Raw genomic sequence first — 15890 nt, forward strand, 5'->3', positions numbered from 1 at the left:
CACAGCACACACGTTTGCTCAGAGGCAGAGGTGATGGCAAGGGGCACGCCGGGGAGGGGTGGCGTGGCAGGCTACAGAGACTCATGCCTGGAAGTGGGGACTACTGTCTGGAGGTCAGAAATAAGGACCCTAATGGGCCAGTGGGGCACAAGGGACCTCACAGGGCTTGGGTCTGGAGACATATCCCTAAGGCGCTGGGGCACTGGGTTACAATACTCTCTTCTGGTTGTGATTATATTTGCCTGATTTCGTTTTTAAAAAGCAACTCCACTATCACCATCACGATTGTGTTTTTCCCAGAGCTAACGTCTAAGACAACCATCCCACGGTGGCAAAGAGCCGGGTGCCAGCCCCCCTCACTACTGATCCGGGCCCCAGATGAAATTCAGCAGCTGCGGATGCGATGGGCTTGTGGTTGCTGAGGCACCGAGTTGGGTAGATAACACTTGGCGATTCAACGGGAATTTTTAGCTTTCTTGGTTTATATTATGAAAGATTATGGGGAAGAAAATGAAAATCATACTCATTCCTTCTGAATAGAGTGCTCCATGAAAACTCTACTGCTATGACAGGAAATCTCTTGGTATTTATTTCAATACTAGTTTTCTTACTTTTAAAAGTCTGGCTGGACTGTTCCAGCAAATATGACCCCCCCCCCCAAAAAAAAACCATATATTCCTGGGTCCCCCAAAGCATACAACAGGATGCACACAGGACTCTTTCCCTAGCTGTACACGGGGGAAGGAGTTAGACCTCAAGGACTGGATTATATTCTGCATTTTTTTCATTTTGGACATGATGTAGTTCAAATTTTCACCGACTTTTAAGTTATACTTCATACAGGATTGTATCACTTTCAGCAAATACTATATGAGGATATTATCATTTAACTTAAAAGATCATCAATGAACCTCTTCCCAAGTGGCTCTGTCTCCAGTCTGGTCTTTTCCTCCTAGTCCAGCGCAGGGGAAAATTACTCCAGGGCATTAGGTTTGCTCAGTTGTACTGTTTGTGAAGATATGAAGTTTCCAGACCCCAGGAAAGACCTGTGGAATAAAAGCCCTTTCCAGGCTTAGTAACAGAACAGTGTCACCCGCTAATATGTATGCACTGAGTTCTTTTCTTCTTCTTCTTCTTCTTTTTTTTTTTTTTAAATACGGCTGAGACTCTAACGCAGGGCGTGTGCATGCTAGGCCAGCACACTACCACGGTGCTAGGTGCACCCCAGCCCTGTAGTGCCAAGTCCTTGACACTGTGCTAAGCATCTGACCTCGACTCAGCGCTGAACCCCGGGCGATTCTGCTCATGCAGTGGTCAGTGTTACTTATGACCTCTGTGCAGATGAGCCAGCTGGGGTTAGAGGACTTCGTAGCTCGCCCCAGGGCACACAAGCTAGATCTGAATGCAGGTCACCTGTGGATTTTCTGCTCCCATCCCAGGCTGCTAAGCTGGCCCATCCAGTCGCAGAGACACTGGGGTTTTGTGCTGAGGACAGAAGCAGGGTCTTGCGTGTGCTGACCACGTGTCAACACTGAACTTGGCCCCAGCCCAACACTTACACTTTCTAGGTGTTTTGCAGTGGATTCTTGGCATGGTCTCAGGAAGGCCTCTAGTTTTTCTGAATCCCTTTTTTAATACCAGATTGTGTCCATATGATTTTCTTGGAGGAAACAATACTAACAGAGTCTTCCCAACAAAGAAGGGCTGGGAGAGTCCTCAGATAAGGCAACAGGATCACACTGAAGGCCTGTCTCGTGTGGACAGATGAACATCCTCAGTGCAGAAGCCTGGGGCGAACAATATCTGTCAGGTTCCGCAGAAACTCAGTTTCCTAACTTCTTCCTGGAAGAGGCTGAACTCATGATCTTAAAGGTTCCTTCCAGATGCTGGGAAGTTTTATAAATATCCAGGTTGCAAAATACCAGGACAATGACGTCAGAACTGCAAGGCTCGGCTGGCCAGCGGGAGGCTTGGTGTCCTGTGTCACCACGTCTGATTCGGACGGTCACTGGAAACCACCAACATGCTCATACCTCAGGCCCAAGCCTCAGACTTCTTTCACAAGCCAAACTGGGCCACAGCCACCGAATCCATTTAAAAGGGCAGGCGATCTGAGAGTTCTAAACCGTCCGCCTTGTAAGCAGGCTGGTCTGTCCTGGGCTTGCTGAATCAGAGTAGAGCCAGAAGGCGCGCTGGGTCCCATGTCTGCTTCCTAAGGTAGCAGTGCTGGTTGTGGGTGGGGCCACAGCTTTGAGGCAGGCAGCCACACTCTCTCTGGGGCCACTCTACCAATCAGCTGTCACCCCCAGAAGCCAGGGTTTGTGACAGATGTCAGTGAAAGAGACGTCTTAACTAGTGTCACACGCACACAGGATATTCTCTTATCTTTAAGAGATCATTCATGTTACAAATCCCAGACTCCAACAGAACCCAAATCAAAACCCTCTTTCTGCTGATCAGGCTTGGCTGCCCAGGGATGGCACTCAGGGGTGACACTGCGCCCCAGGGATCTTTGGCCATCTCTGCAGACTGCTTGGTTGCAATGGTGGAGGGCGTGCCAGGGCTGCTGTTGACCCCCCCACACACACACAGCACAGGACACAAAGCCCTGGCGATGGAGACCACCTGGTCCAAAGCTCCTCAGTGCCCAAGCTGAGCCCCGCTGCCACAGGCCTGCCAGTCTCAGTGGCTTAAAATTTACTTGACAAAGATGTGAGGCACACCTCTTTTAGCTGCTGGGGTCCCGTAGTGACCATTCTAGACAAAGCCCTTGTTGCCATGGGGTGTATCTCCTAGAACCCTCTCGAACTTCTAGAACCCTCTCTCCTGCTCAGATCTCCCCAAAGGCAAAAAAGCAATGACCCAGACCTCTTTATCTGCCTGGAAGAGTGAAGGCGGGTACGAAAATCAAGAGGGGAATACAGACTGCTTGTGCCCCTTCCTAGAAGACGGGGCCACAGCCAGGGGTAGCCGAGAACCAGGGGACCAGCACGTTGCACCTGCTCTGAATTCTATGTCACCCCAACTCAGCCCACAGCTGGAGCCCAGAACGTGGCCTCAGAAAGACAAAGGTCCCCTGGACAGCCCAGGGTAAGAGATCTGAATCGCCCACCAACACTTCCCCTCCGCTTGAGAGCGCTACACAAAGGCTTGCTCTCACTGACCACGGGTCATCTCCACTGCTTGCAGAAATCCTGCTGGACTGTCTCACTACCCCCAATTCACAGATTAGGAGGCCAAGGCTTGCGAGCCTGTTTTTTGTAGCAGATCAGGGTCCTTCTTCGGCTGTCTGGCTCTGATGCTATGATGGGCCCCAAGGACGAGGCTGTCTCCCACAAAAACCGAACCAGCACTGTCAACGGGGTGTTCCCCCACAGCAGGCCTCACTGCCACACCTCTCTGCCCCCTTTGAGATCACCTCCCTCCCAGGGCCTACCCTCCAACACCAGGTGTCTGCTACTCTGCTGGGAGGAGCAGGGCAGAGATGCCAGGATCCCTGGAGATAAGGGCACCCCAATGGGAAATGAACAGCACAATCTGGGGGGACCACGACTCCACGACCTTGTGTTTGGGGGGCCAGACAACAGAGGAAGATAAAGCACCGAACAAGGGCCACCTATGGGTGGAAGCAGGGAGACTCGGGGACTGAAAGGAATCAGCAGGTCTGAGTTTGAGTCCCAGCTCTGCCACTTAGCAGCCATGGGACCAGCCTGACCCTCGCCCTCTTTCCAGAAACCTCCACCCACTACCGTGCTGCTTGGATCACGTGAGATAATGTTGCACGGGTCTTGACATGTGCTTCTGAACACCACACAGCCCTGGGGACACGGCCATCATCAGCTCTGAGACGGGCAGACAGGTGTAGGGCAGAAGGCCTTTAGACCTGGGGGTGCTGAGCACGTGTTCCAATCTGAAGGATGGAGACTGAGAGAGTCACATGCATAGCTGGGGACCTCCTACATCCAGCTTCAGAAAAGCAAGCATGCCAGGTAGCAGCCTCCCTGAGCCCAGGGACTCAGCCACAGCACAGGCCATCGCCAGTGGATTGGGCTGATTCAGAAGCTCTGCAGGTCAGTGCAGAGGAGGAGAGGACCTTGGTGGGCCCAGCAGATGATGGACATACAGCGTCGGGGAACTGCCTATGCTACTTAAGACCAAAGCTCCCAGCTCTAGCTTGAAATTACTGCCATCTCTCGAACTTGACAGAGTCACAGGAAATGCATCTTAAGCTCTATGTGAGATTGGTGCGACTTCCTTCTCATTTGGAGAGACAGGAGAAGGCAGGAAATTCAATAATGTTGGACCAACTGTTCCTGAGGTAGTTTCCAGGCCCCTAAGCCCCACTTACACACAAGACTGCAACGAGCTGTTTACAAATCCCGAGCACTCCTCATTAAAGCAGGTCCCTGAGCACGGTCAGGATGAAACTCTTAGCTTGATTTAAGTCCGAATGCTTGAGAGCATTTCATTGCTTCCTTATTTAGGAAATGCCAAGTGCCCAATAAATGAGAGGACTACTCATCCGGCCACACATGCAGACACTGTCTCATTGGAACCCCACTTTGCAGGTACGGAAACCAAGTCTGAGGGTGGAATGGAAGCCTGCCCAGATGTGTAATCGCAGCTGCAGAGATAGGACCTGAATCAGGACGAGCCACCGTGGACACGTCCCCCAGGGCCACCAACACATTCTGCACCCAGCACAGCCCCAGCTGCCCTGCACCCTCCTACCCTGCCTTCTCCGTCAGCCCCAGCTTTCAAGAACAAGGGGGCTTTGTGAGCTCCTGGCCAGCTGCAGAGGCCGTGGCACCCCACACCAGCCATCTGAAAACCTGGAGGGGCTTCTGACAAAGTGGGCACCGAGCAAGCCTCCTCACACCTACTTGACTGTCACCGAGGGTGTGATCAGTCACCACGCAGCGTCGTCAGAGCTGGAAGCTCGTTAGAGATGCAGCCTCTGGACCCTCGATTTGAGATGCGCCGGCCGATGTGGGCCAGTGCAAGGCGTCGCGCCGGAAGAAATGAGCACAACTGGGAGGGGAAGCCCTGTGAGTGACAGCACCCTAAGAAGGACGCAGCCCTCACTGTCCTCCTGGGCTCAGCTGGTAAAACCAGGACCTCAGGACAGGAGCCCCATCACCCTGAATGAGAGTGGCAACAGGCTCCAACATGTGTTTTCGGGCAGGCTCTCTTCTACGCAGATTCTGAAGCAGGGGGTCCCTGGCTTAATGATCTCCCATGTCACTAGCCCTCGGTCTCCCCATCTGTGAAATTCAGTGGCAGGCCCAGTTCCCACGTTTGGGGCTGTGGGAGAATTATGCTCCGTGCACCATTCATAGGCACAGGGAAGCAGTGTTCAGGGGGTCGGGGACCCTGGTGCTTGGGGTCATGCAGTCCTTAAGGCAAAGCCTGTTTCTGATCTTTTTATTGCTGTGTGACCTCAGATAAGTTACTTCTGTGGTGTCCCTTCTTCCTCCTGGGAGGGTTGTGGAGTCCTCCTACTTCGTATAACGAGGGTTTTGTGGCTGATTCTGCACAGGGCTTCCCCCCATGCTGAACACGCAGGAGTGACGCACACTTCCTGCCAACAGTGCACACTGGAAAGAGACACTTAGGACGTCACACAGCATGGTATGCCTCCTTTCCGGACACAAGCCCCCAGGGTGCATGCACACAATATTTTGTGGAAAAAAAAAATGAATGATAAAAACATTCCACCTCGGATGGGAGATGGTTTCCTTTCAGCCAAGAGAATCAACTTTCGGGGGAGACTTTAAAGGCAGGCTCCTGTGGACTGCCATCCACCCCAGCTCTGCTGGCTAGGGGAGGGTCTGCACAGGCCCAGCTGCCTGACTAAGCCTCTCGTCCATCATTCACTCCATTAAAGAAGCTGTCACTATAATCACTTTTAGATAGATCTGTGGCTTGCGGCTACATCAGCTTCCTGTTGGAGGATGAGTCACATAAGAAGTTCATCCGAGCCCGTTATTGACAGCTAATAATGCATCTGTCGAGACGACCCGTGTCATCCAAGGGTTTGGCTCTGCATGCTGATTCGGTGTTGATCCCTCCATCTCCTACCACTCCTGGTCCATCACACAGTTCCTTGGCAGTAGCCACTGAGGCTCTTTCCATCTTGATAAACAGTTCATCCTCTGTACCCAGCCTGGGTGGAGGGGAGCATGAGAGATGGAGGGGAAACAATCAAATAAACATGGAGATTTACAAATCAGCTCAAGAAGGCTGACCCTTGTAGCATCTGTCCTAAAGCTTAATCTCACCCACGGCCTTGGGTTCAAGAGAGTAAATGCCACCTGCAATATTACCCACTAGGGATTAGTGACCTTCCCGAGTGAGGCCACTGGAGGCCCCTGGCCATTCTGTAAGAAGCAGCCGCTGACCTACAGCGGGAAAGGCTGAGTCCCCAGGGGACGGCTTCTTCCTGCCAGAGAGATCTATCCAGAGTCCCTTAACCCAGAATAACATCCTTGGCCATTTTAAGAGTTCAGAGGGCAAAAAGGGGAGGAAGCCGGAGAAGCGGCAGCAGAGCCACTCCGCTGCCCACTGTGGCCCCCCACACAGCCTCTTCCCCTGGCCTCACCCCTGGAGGCTTCTCTGTGAACAAAGATGAGTCTGGGGTCCCTGTGAAGCCCACCTCACCTCCCCATGTCAGGTCTGCCGTATGGGCCACACCACTGCCTGCCCCGGGAAGCACCTCCCGCTCCCTGTAAGGAGGGTCCCTTTTACTCATGTCTTTTTGTACCGTCTGCCGATGCTACTGAAGCACATGGCATGTGAGCCGTCCCTCCTAGGAGGACAAGGACCTTGTTGTAGCCATCTTCTCTCCCACCACAGTAACGGCCACTGGTATGGTCAGTTCATAAGGTCAATACCTAGAGCAGGGACTCCCCAGTGTGGAGGCCTGAGGCGTTGGCTGTAAATTCAGCTGCCTCCGCAGAGGGCTGATGGAGCGGGTCTGGAGTCTTGCATTCTAACAAGCACAGTCTGGTGGCCCTGACGGAAGCGCAGGAAGGACTTTCACACTGAGATGCTCAGACCTGGTGCAGCCAAACCCGACGAGGCAGGACTGGTGACGGTATGTGACGGCTCACCCCCGTGACCCAAAATGGAAGCCTGCACAACCTCACTAAGCACCTACTGTGTGCCAGGCACTGCAATGTGCACTCCTAGAATTGCAGACACAGCCAGCGCAGGGTCTTGCAGCCAAGAGTGAGGGATACAGGTACTTGTCCATCATACTTGTCCATCATTTTTAGCCTATAAAAATGCTGTGGGAAGGCCAGAGGGGAACAGAGGGGTCAGGGACCCCTGGGCTTAAAGGAGGCAGGACAGGTTTTTAAAATTATTTTCCAGGAAGACAAGGGGGAGAAGGGCACCCCAGGCAGCAGGAACCTCATGAGTCCAACTTTATTACCTGCCAAGTCCACGGTTCAGCTGAGAAAAGAGCCAGAGGTCTGCTGTGGGCTCTGCCTCCCCAGAAATACAGACCAAGTGGTGTGTGGGAGCTGGCGAGGGCTAGGTGATAACACTGCACGTGGCTTGCATGCTTAAAACACTGATATCTGTGAATTTCCACCACAATCTGTAAATCTGTGATTTTCCTTAAAAAAAAAGTGAATTTTTTCTTCCAATTAATATGGCCAGTGTCTATAAATAAACCAAAGTCCTATCACTGCTCAGAGCTGCTCAGATAGAGGTCCAGATCTAAAGTCCTCCCTCCTCCACCACCTGTACCACACATCTGCAGGAGTGACAGTTAAACTCCACTGAGTGGCAGAGAGGTGGCTATGAACAGCGACAGCAGGTGGACCCTGCCGGAAGGCCAGCCAGGCCAGCCGGGTCAGGGCCCTGGAGGAGGGAGGAGCTGGGAAGCAGGCAGATAGCCCAACAGGCTGTGGGCAACGAGGCTGGTGCTGACCAGAGCCTGGAAACAGAGGGACAGACACAGGAGGGGATGGCTTCGACTTGGGCAAGTTTCAAAGGGTCATGGACAGGTCAGAGCAGAACACCTGGGACAGAAGATTCAAGGACCAAATGGAAGGCAGAGGGTGTGGTAGGCCTGAGCCACATGGTGGCAGAAAAGGAAAAGGGTGCAGAGAAAGCCGCTCGGTCACTGATAACCAGGAAGACATTTAAAGCATCTGCGGACTTCCTTGGCTCTCAGAAGTGTCCAGAACTTGGGGAGCCGGGGCTAGAGGTGGTAGCCAGGGGGCAATGAACCCCTGTCACTTCTGGGAAGGGCAGTGGTGCTGAGGGCAGCGTTCAACGCCTTGAAAACTGACCCGTGCCAGGCAGGGCTAGGCTGAGGAGCGAGCATCAGGGAGTGAGACCCTGGTGCCCTCAGGCCAACATCCCAGTGACAGAAGACCACAAATAGTGGCAACACCACAGAGAGAATGAAGGGGGGGGGGCTGGGCACGCATGTCAGCACGCGTGTGCCGCGACATCAGGGAAGTTCTGGGGAGCAGACACGCGAGGGCAGAGCCTTGCAGGGCAAGTGACCTAGCAGAGGGCAGTGGGAGGAGCCTCTGGGCAGCAGGAGGACCTTGGCAAAGGCCTTAGGGGATGCTGGAGGGAGAGCCAGGGGTCAGTGTAGGGGAGAGGGGAAACGGGAGCAGGGAGGTGTGAATGGAGCAGGAAGCGCAGTCTTGTGGCTGTGGGAGACCCTTCTGGCTTCTGCTCTGGGTGCAGCAGTTATAGGTGACTCCAGGATCTGGGATGGAGCACTGGGGGATGGAGTTGCCGCCATCTCTCCTGCCTGAGCTCAGAGGAGCAGGAATGGAGGAGGCACTTCTGCACTGTTAGGTGGGAGAGCATTAGACCTCACGGGGACAGGCAGCAGGAGCTGGGTCCACAAGGACAGTTGGGGGGGGGCGCTTCAGGTGGAGTTGAGGCCCCAGTCGGGGGAATCCACGGGGACAACTCAGAAAGAGGGGTACCAGGGAAACCCACAGGAAGCAGAGTGGCCTCCAAGAATCCAGAAAGGGCTGGGTTAGAAATATCAGCAATGTGGGAGAAACCCCCTCATCCTCTGTCTCAATCCAAAATGCTTCATCCTATACCCCTCCCTTAAAACAAACCAAAACAACTACAAGGGCTGGGGATGTGGCTCAAGTGGTCGTGCGCTCGCCTGGCATGCGTGAGGCACTGGGTTCCATCCTCACCACCATATAAAAATAACGATATTGTGTCCGCCTAAAGATAACTAAAAAATATTAAAAAAAAAAAAAACCAACAACAACAAAACAAACAAAAAAACCCCAAGTGTTACTTAAAGTTATTTGAAAATGCAAATAACTTTGATGAAGCATCTCCAATTCACCCAGGGGGGCAGTGAATCTAGGAACTTAGGGTGCTGCCTTCCTCCTCCTGAATTCTCATAAGTTGCTCCAGAGACCTTGGCGGGGGTGTAGGAGGATCTGGTAACTTGGGATCCTGGCAAGCATGAAGTTAAGAGTCAAAGAGTTGTTGAGCACTTCCTCCAGGCTGGGCGCCTGTTGGGGTTTTGCAGTCAGTGTCCTCAGGGAACCCTCAGAAGCACACTCTGAGCTGCCTACTCAGTGCACAGACGGCTGGGGAGGCCCAGACTTGCTCATCCTCCCCACACAGCAGACTGGAATGCAGGACAGGCCGGAAGGCAGACGCAGGGGGAATGTTAGGTAGCTGGATGCTACAGAATCACAAAGGAGGTCCCCCGAGGTTAGCTGGGCAGCGCAGCGGCCTGGAGAGGCTCTCCTGAGAACCTTCCAGGCTCCGCAAATGTTACTACTAGGAGAGTTACAAATGAACTCCTAGAACATGGTGTGTTTACAGTCCTCAGGGGAAGGTGGAGCAGTCCACATAAATACAGAGCATTTCCCGGAAAATCAAAAAAGTCCAATAAAAATCATGAGATGATTGATTAGGCAAAATGAATTCATATGCACAACGAGGAAACTAATTATGACTTCTAAATGAACATGGCTGTTTCTATTAAAGATTTGACAGTGTGGCAATAACATACTTCAGTTGATGACTGACTTCATAGAAAAAAAAATGGGCAAATCAGCAGTAGGAAAGACACCATTTGGGTCCTCGCTAAAGTTCCATATTCTTATCTTAAAAGATACTAGAAATTCTTAAAAACTGTGTGTGGTCATAGGATACTAAAAGTCTTAGACCATTCCTACAAGGTGTTGTTCTGTTGTGTAGACTGAATTTTGACCTGCTTAAAAAGAAAGTTTCTTTGTGTTCTTTCCCTGGGTCCTCTGCATCCACAATTTAGGACATGGGTGGAGGTTGGATGAAGTGAAGGCAGGTACCACCCAACAGCCTGAATACAGCACAGCTTGGAAAGTGAAGGCACCTGGTGGGACCTGCTGCAGCAGCGTGCCCACACCACTCCTGTTGTGAGCCAATGCCCCACCATCCCATAACCCCATAGCCAAAGTGAAAATGTTTCGAAAACCAGACTCACTCCATTTCTCCCACCCCGCAACAAATTTGGGTCCTCAGAAAACAAACTGGCTGCAAGTGTCAACTCTTCAGAGATGGGTGCTAGTTCCACTAGGAAGAAGGGACCCTGTTTGTCTTTAGAAAGTGACATGCCACTTTCTGAAAATCTTGCTGCTGGTTCATATAAGGCTCTTTAAAACCACAGCTGTGCGTCTGTGGAATTGTCTCATTATCGCATACATTCTCCCCCGCCCCGTGACCCCGGCCCGCGGTAGCCCCGAGTTCCAGCAGAGTTTCCACAGGCTTTGGGGGTCCACCCTGAGGGGTCCTCACTGGCCGCCCGTGGGACCCAGGGAAGGGCTGTGCACTCCCAGGTCTATTCCCTCCTCAACATTTTCCCGTGTCCCTAGGCACAGTTCTAGGTCCTGGGATTTTTTCAAGCGTCCAAAAAAAGCCCTGCTCTGTGCCCTCGGCTGCGGGGAGGCCTTGAGGACTGGAGATAAACAAGTTCGCGGATGCCCAGGTCCCCGTGAGCGCCACGAAGGAGACTAGGCGGGACAGGTGGGCGCCGAGGAGGGGGCTGCCAGGCGGACGCCAGCGGGTACTCTGGGCCTCTCTGAGGAGCGGCAGGCGGGCTGCCCCTGAGGGGGCTAGGCTGTCCCTCGCGGGCAAGGGGAGAGTGACTCCCGGTGGAATCCCAGCGCGCGGCGGCTCCGCAGGAGGCGGGGGACGGGGAAGGAGAAGGTGTCACCGCGGCCGCGCTGCCAGGGCTGGCCAACTTTGCCCGCTGCTGTCACAGCTCCGGGGGCGTCCGGGGCAGCAGGACAGGCTATCCTCAATCCAGGGTAGTGTCCTCCCCAAGAGATAGCCAAGGTGGCATAACATGTCAACGGAAACAGGATGGGTGCTTTGTAGTCCCTGCCTCCAGCATAATCTTATAGCAACATAAGATGCCAGAAGCAGAAACATATTCTCTAAAGCCCTTCCGCAGAAATCATGGGCTCCGCTGGTTAGACACAATCTCTCCTTTAAAACACAAATATGGCATCATGTAGGCTGTTCTGCACTTTACCCTCTTCATTTGTCTAATAACAACAATCCAACGAGGAAGGTGTTACTCACCCTTCTTACATATGAGCAACAGAAAGGCTAAGTTANAGAGCCCCGCCCCGGCCGCCCCGCCCCGCCTGCCACCCGCGGGCCAGGGCAGGGCCCCGCCACCACCCGCTGCAGCCCAGTCCCGCCCTGGCAGCCGGACCAGGCTGCACCCCAGCCGCCAGCCAGGCGCCCTCAAAGGCAGGCCCATGCTGGGTGCCGGCAATTCTGCTGAGGTGCCCCGCAAGCCAAGCGACCCGTAGGAGTGAGGGACACAGGAAAGGCCAGGGGACGGCTCTGCAGCCGGCAGGAGGACAGCAGGATGGAAAGGCAGGCTACAACAGATGGAGGCCAGGATGGACCCTTGGATGGAGGCTCAGCCTCCCACGGTGCAGAGGAGCAGGGACAGATAGACACACCCGCAGTCTACAGGATGGACAGGGAGGCTGGCAGATGGCTGGAGGAAGGAAGGAGGGGTGGAGGCACGCAAGGGCAGATGGAGGCACAGTTGGATGTGACAGATAGATGGAGAGCAGGGACCAATGGCCAAATGGATAAAGAGACTCCGGTGCCCAAGAGGGCAGAAACAAAGGGCCAGACAGACAGAGGGTGGACCAGACAGACCACTGACTCAAGGCATGAGGTGTAGCAGACCAGCTCTACACTGCACACGGTGACAGCGAGCCTCCTAACTCAGCAGATCTGAAGGGACCAGAGCCTCCTCCCCACCTCTCTGGAGTCACTATGTGGCCACAGAGAGCGGCTCCAACCTGACCCAAGTGTGGCCAACTTCCAAGAAGGGTCTCAGAGTCAGAGTACTCCAGCCCTTCCCCAAAGCATAGGCAAGAAAGGGGGAGGAAAGCAGGGCATTCTGAACAGAGCCCTGTGCTCCTCGGGCCTCTGCACACCTGGGGTGTCATTATGCCATGAGATGCCCGAGCTCCAGGTAAGAGGACCCTCCTACTCTAGCCCTGCCCAGGTCTGTTACTCTCTCTTTCAAAAGCAAAGCACAGGCATATGAACACACACATTGCCCGCGACATGGCTGTGGACACGCTCTCTGACCTTGAACTTCTGGACAGTCCCTCTCTGTCCTTGAGCTGAGAATGTGGACCTTTCCACTCACATATTTTCCACCTGGCCTAGGGCATGTTCTGCTCCTGACTTGAACGTCCACTGGGAGGGGGTAGGAGAGAAACTGGAAGATGAAATGGGTTCAGGGACTTCTTAGCAGGACAGGCTATCCTCAATCCAGGGTAGTGTCCTCCCCAAGAGATAGCCAAGGTGGCATAACATGTCAACGGAAACAGGATGGGTGCTTTGTAGTCCCTGCCTCCAGCATAATCTTATAGCAACATAAGATGCCAGAAGCAGAAACATATTCTCTAAAGCCCTTCCGCAGAAATCATGGGCTCCGCTGGTTAGACACAATCTCTCCTTTAAAACACAAATATGGCATCATGTAGGCTGTTCTGCACTTTACCCTCTTCATTTGTCTAATAACAACAATCCAACGAGGAAGGTGTTACTCACCCTTCTTACATATGAGCAACAGAAAGGCTAAGTTAACCTAAAGGTCACACAGCTAGTAAATGATACAGCTGGGATTTGAACACAGGTGTTCAAAGACTCTAGGGTCCAGGCTTTCAACTGCTGGAAGCTAATGTCCAGATAATAAAAATGAGCCATGACTAGTCGGTCTCCTTTCCTCTCAAGACTCTCAATCTTCCTGCCCAGAGGAAACTGCTATTAATAGGTTCCTTCCAGAAAAAAAAAAATGCAAGTAGGTACCTAAAAGCACAAATCTAGATTTATAAATTGTATCTCTATCTTTTTAATAATAGAAATAAAAGCACTTAATACCTAGGGTGCCCCTTCTTCTCTTACTTAATATTCTTTGAAGATTTTTCACACCAAAACATCCACTTCCTCTTAAGGGCTGCAAAGTAATTCATTGTAAAGAAGTAATATGATTTAATCCCGTAGCCTTCAACATGAATACAGTTTAGAGACATTTTCCTTTGTAAATAATGCATTTATATATTTATGTTTCTCTTGATCAGAATGAATTTGTCTCAGGATGAGTTTGGAGAAGCAGGGTTGCTGGCTGCGTTGAGACACTCGATGCATACTGCCACGCCGCTGTGCAAAGTGGGTACAGGGGTTTACGTGCAGCTGATTTATAAATAATGGTCAGCTGTGAAAGCTTATACTCACTAAGTGATGTTTATCTAATTTCTAAGGCATGGGTAAAGGAAGTGTTGCTTTCGGATGATGAAGAACCTAGTCAAACTGTCAAATTTTTTGATTCATCTGCAGGTGCTTTAACAATGCACTCGGCAAGAAAGGACCCTTTTAATTTCTTTTTCTCTGTGGTTTCTATAAAAGAAAGTGGGGACCCAGGGTAAATTCTTTTCAGAGCTTAGACATAGGAACAGTTCTATGGAAAAGCAGTTACATGTCTCCTTCTGTTCTCGCTCTGGCCTCCAGGAGGCTCAAAATTCTATCTGCTACTCAAGCAGAACATCGGGATGAACCAAGGAGGAAGCACCATTATTTTGATATTTATTCCTAATTCTATCAGAGTCACCTAACTGCATCTATGCACCTTCTCCTGGGCTGCTTGGGAAGTTGGTGGTCTAGAATCAAATCCAATACAAAGGATCTAAAGCTAATAAAAGAGGGCAGACCCCAGGGCTACATGGCCAAGGCAAGGAGAGAGCCAGAGCGGACTCTCCTCCCCTTCCTGCTCGGCATGTGTAAGACACTTAATTATTCTTATTGCTCTTTAGCATCATTAAAAGAAAACAAATCTGGAAAATTCCCTCATCTTCCCCACTTTGCAAGTGGACAGCAGGAATTCGAGTTTCCAGGTAGGAAGGGGTTTTGGAGATTCCCCTGAGCAAACCTACGACTTGACAAACGCGGCAACTGAGGCCCAGAGCAGCGAGGCCACTTACCTGAGGCCACAGCTCTAGGGAGGGAGGCGGGACTAGAAGGTGGGCGGCTTGAGGTCCAGGCCGGGGCGCTCCCCCACTGCATAACACGCCACACGGACGACTTGGGGTGGCAGGAGAGAGGAGGAGCAGGTGACCCCACAGCCCCTAGCAAGGGAAACGACAAGAAGGACTTGAGGCACTCATAAATAATTAAGCAATTAGCTGCGGCAGCGACTCCCTCCCCTCCAGCATCCAGTCACCAAGGCAACTTGGGCAGGGTGCCTGCTGGTTGCCTAGTAACTGTGTGGTCTGTTCCCCTGACATGCTCCCTAGGCATCAAAGGATTGGAGATCCAGGAAGAACCTGACCCAGGCATCACTATTCCAACACCTTTATTTCTCCAGCTGAGGAGATGGAGGCCCAGAGAAGCTGGGTAACCTGCTCAAGGTCACACAGTCACTCCGAGGCACAGTCAGCCTCCATTTCCAGGTCCTCTCCAGTGCATCCGGGCCACCTTGGGGAGGCTGCACAGGGAGGAGAGGAGGAGGTCTCCCCCTAGTTCCTAGAAGAGGAGGAAGTCAGAGCCAGTGAGCAAGCAAGCCAGAGACAGAGACCTTGAGAGCTCATGTGCAATTAGCAGGAGCTGGTAATCCCATCAGCCCAACTTTCACCATCACCATGGCAACATGGGTGAGGCGGGCGCTGGTTGCCTAGTTACAAGTGGTCCTCTCTCTTCCACTCTCCTCCTGCTCCCTGGGATGTCATAGGAACACAGAACGGTGGAGTTGGATGGGAAGGCAGGGATCCTAACTTGGTCTTCGCCTTCAAGCAACCAGGAAGCTGAGACTCAGGGACACCACGCAAGCCCCATAGCCACAGAGCTGGCTGGTAACCTTTCCTCCACTGAGATGACCTGCCGCAGCACTGCAAGAAGGGAACCTGCCCTCCATAGTCAGACAGGCATGGGAAATGCGGGAGGTCCTCCAGAGGGGACTCTACTCTTGTCTACCAGGTGGCAAGGCCACATACACAAAGTGGCACACAACGAGGTGCACAAGAACAGTGCCTACACACCCAGTCTCCACAACGGAAAACCCGAGCCAAAAGCCACTGCTTCCCAAGCCTAGCAAGATCCTTATGCTCTCTGCACCTCAGTCCGCACACCTGAGGAACGGGCAGCTGACAGTCCAGATTTCCAAAGCTGTCATTAAGATTTAAAGAGAAATGTAGCTGGGCGCGGTGGTGCGAGCCTGTAATCCCAGCAACTCAGGAGGCTGAGGCAGGAGGATGTCATGTTCAAGGCCAGCCTCAGCAATGAGGTCCTGATCAATTTGGCAAGACCCTGTCTCAAGACAAAATATAAAAAAGGGCTGAGGATATGCCTCAGTGGTTAAGTGCTCC

The 15890-nt window shown here is 52.5% G+C and overlaps 1 protein-coding gene across 1 annotated transcript in view; it reads right to left on the reverse strand.

Annotated features, from left to right (window-relative positions):
• The window catches only part of Eif4e3 (eukaryotic translation initiation factor 4E family member 3), a 33637-nt gene extending 18983 nt beyond the window's left edge, over nt 1–14654 (reverse strand). The window contains exon 1 of the mRNA XM_015494923.2: nt 14511–14654. The gene's annotated coding sequence lies outside the window, so the exon portion shown is untranslated. The remainder of the gene's footprint in view (nt 1–14510) is intronic.
• Nucleotides 14655–15890: the final 1236 nt, after the last annotated feature.

This window comes from Marmota marmota, unplaced genomic scaffold, assembly GCF_001458135.2.
Source record: "Marmota marmota marmota unplaced genomic scaffold, marMar, whole genome shotgun sequence".
Classification (NCBI taxonomy): Eukaryota; Metazoa; Chordata; class Mammalia; order Rodentia; family Sciuridae; genus Marmota; species Marmota marmota.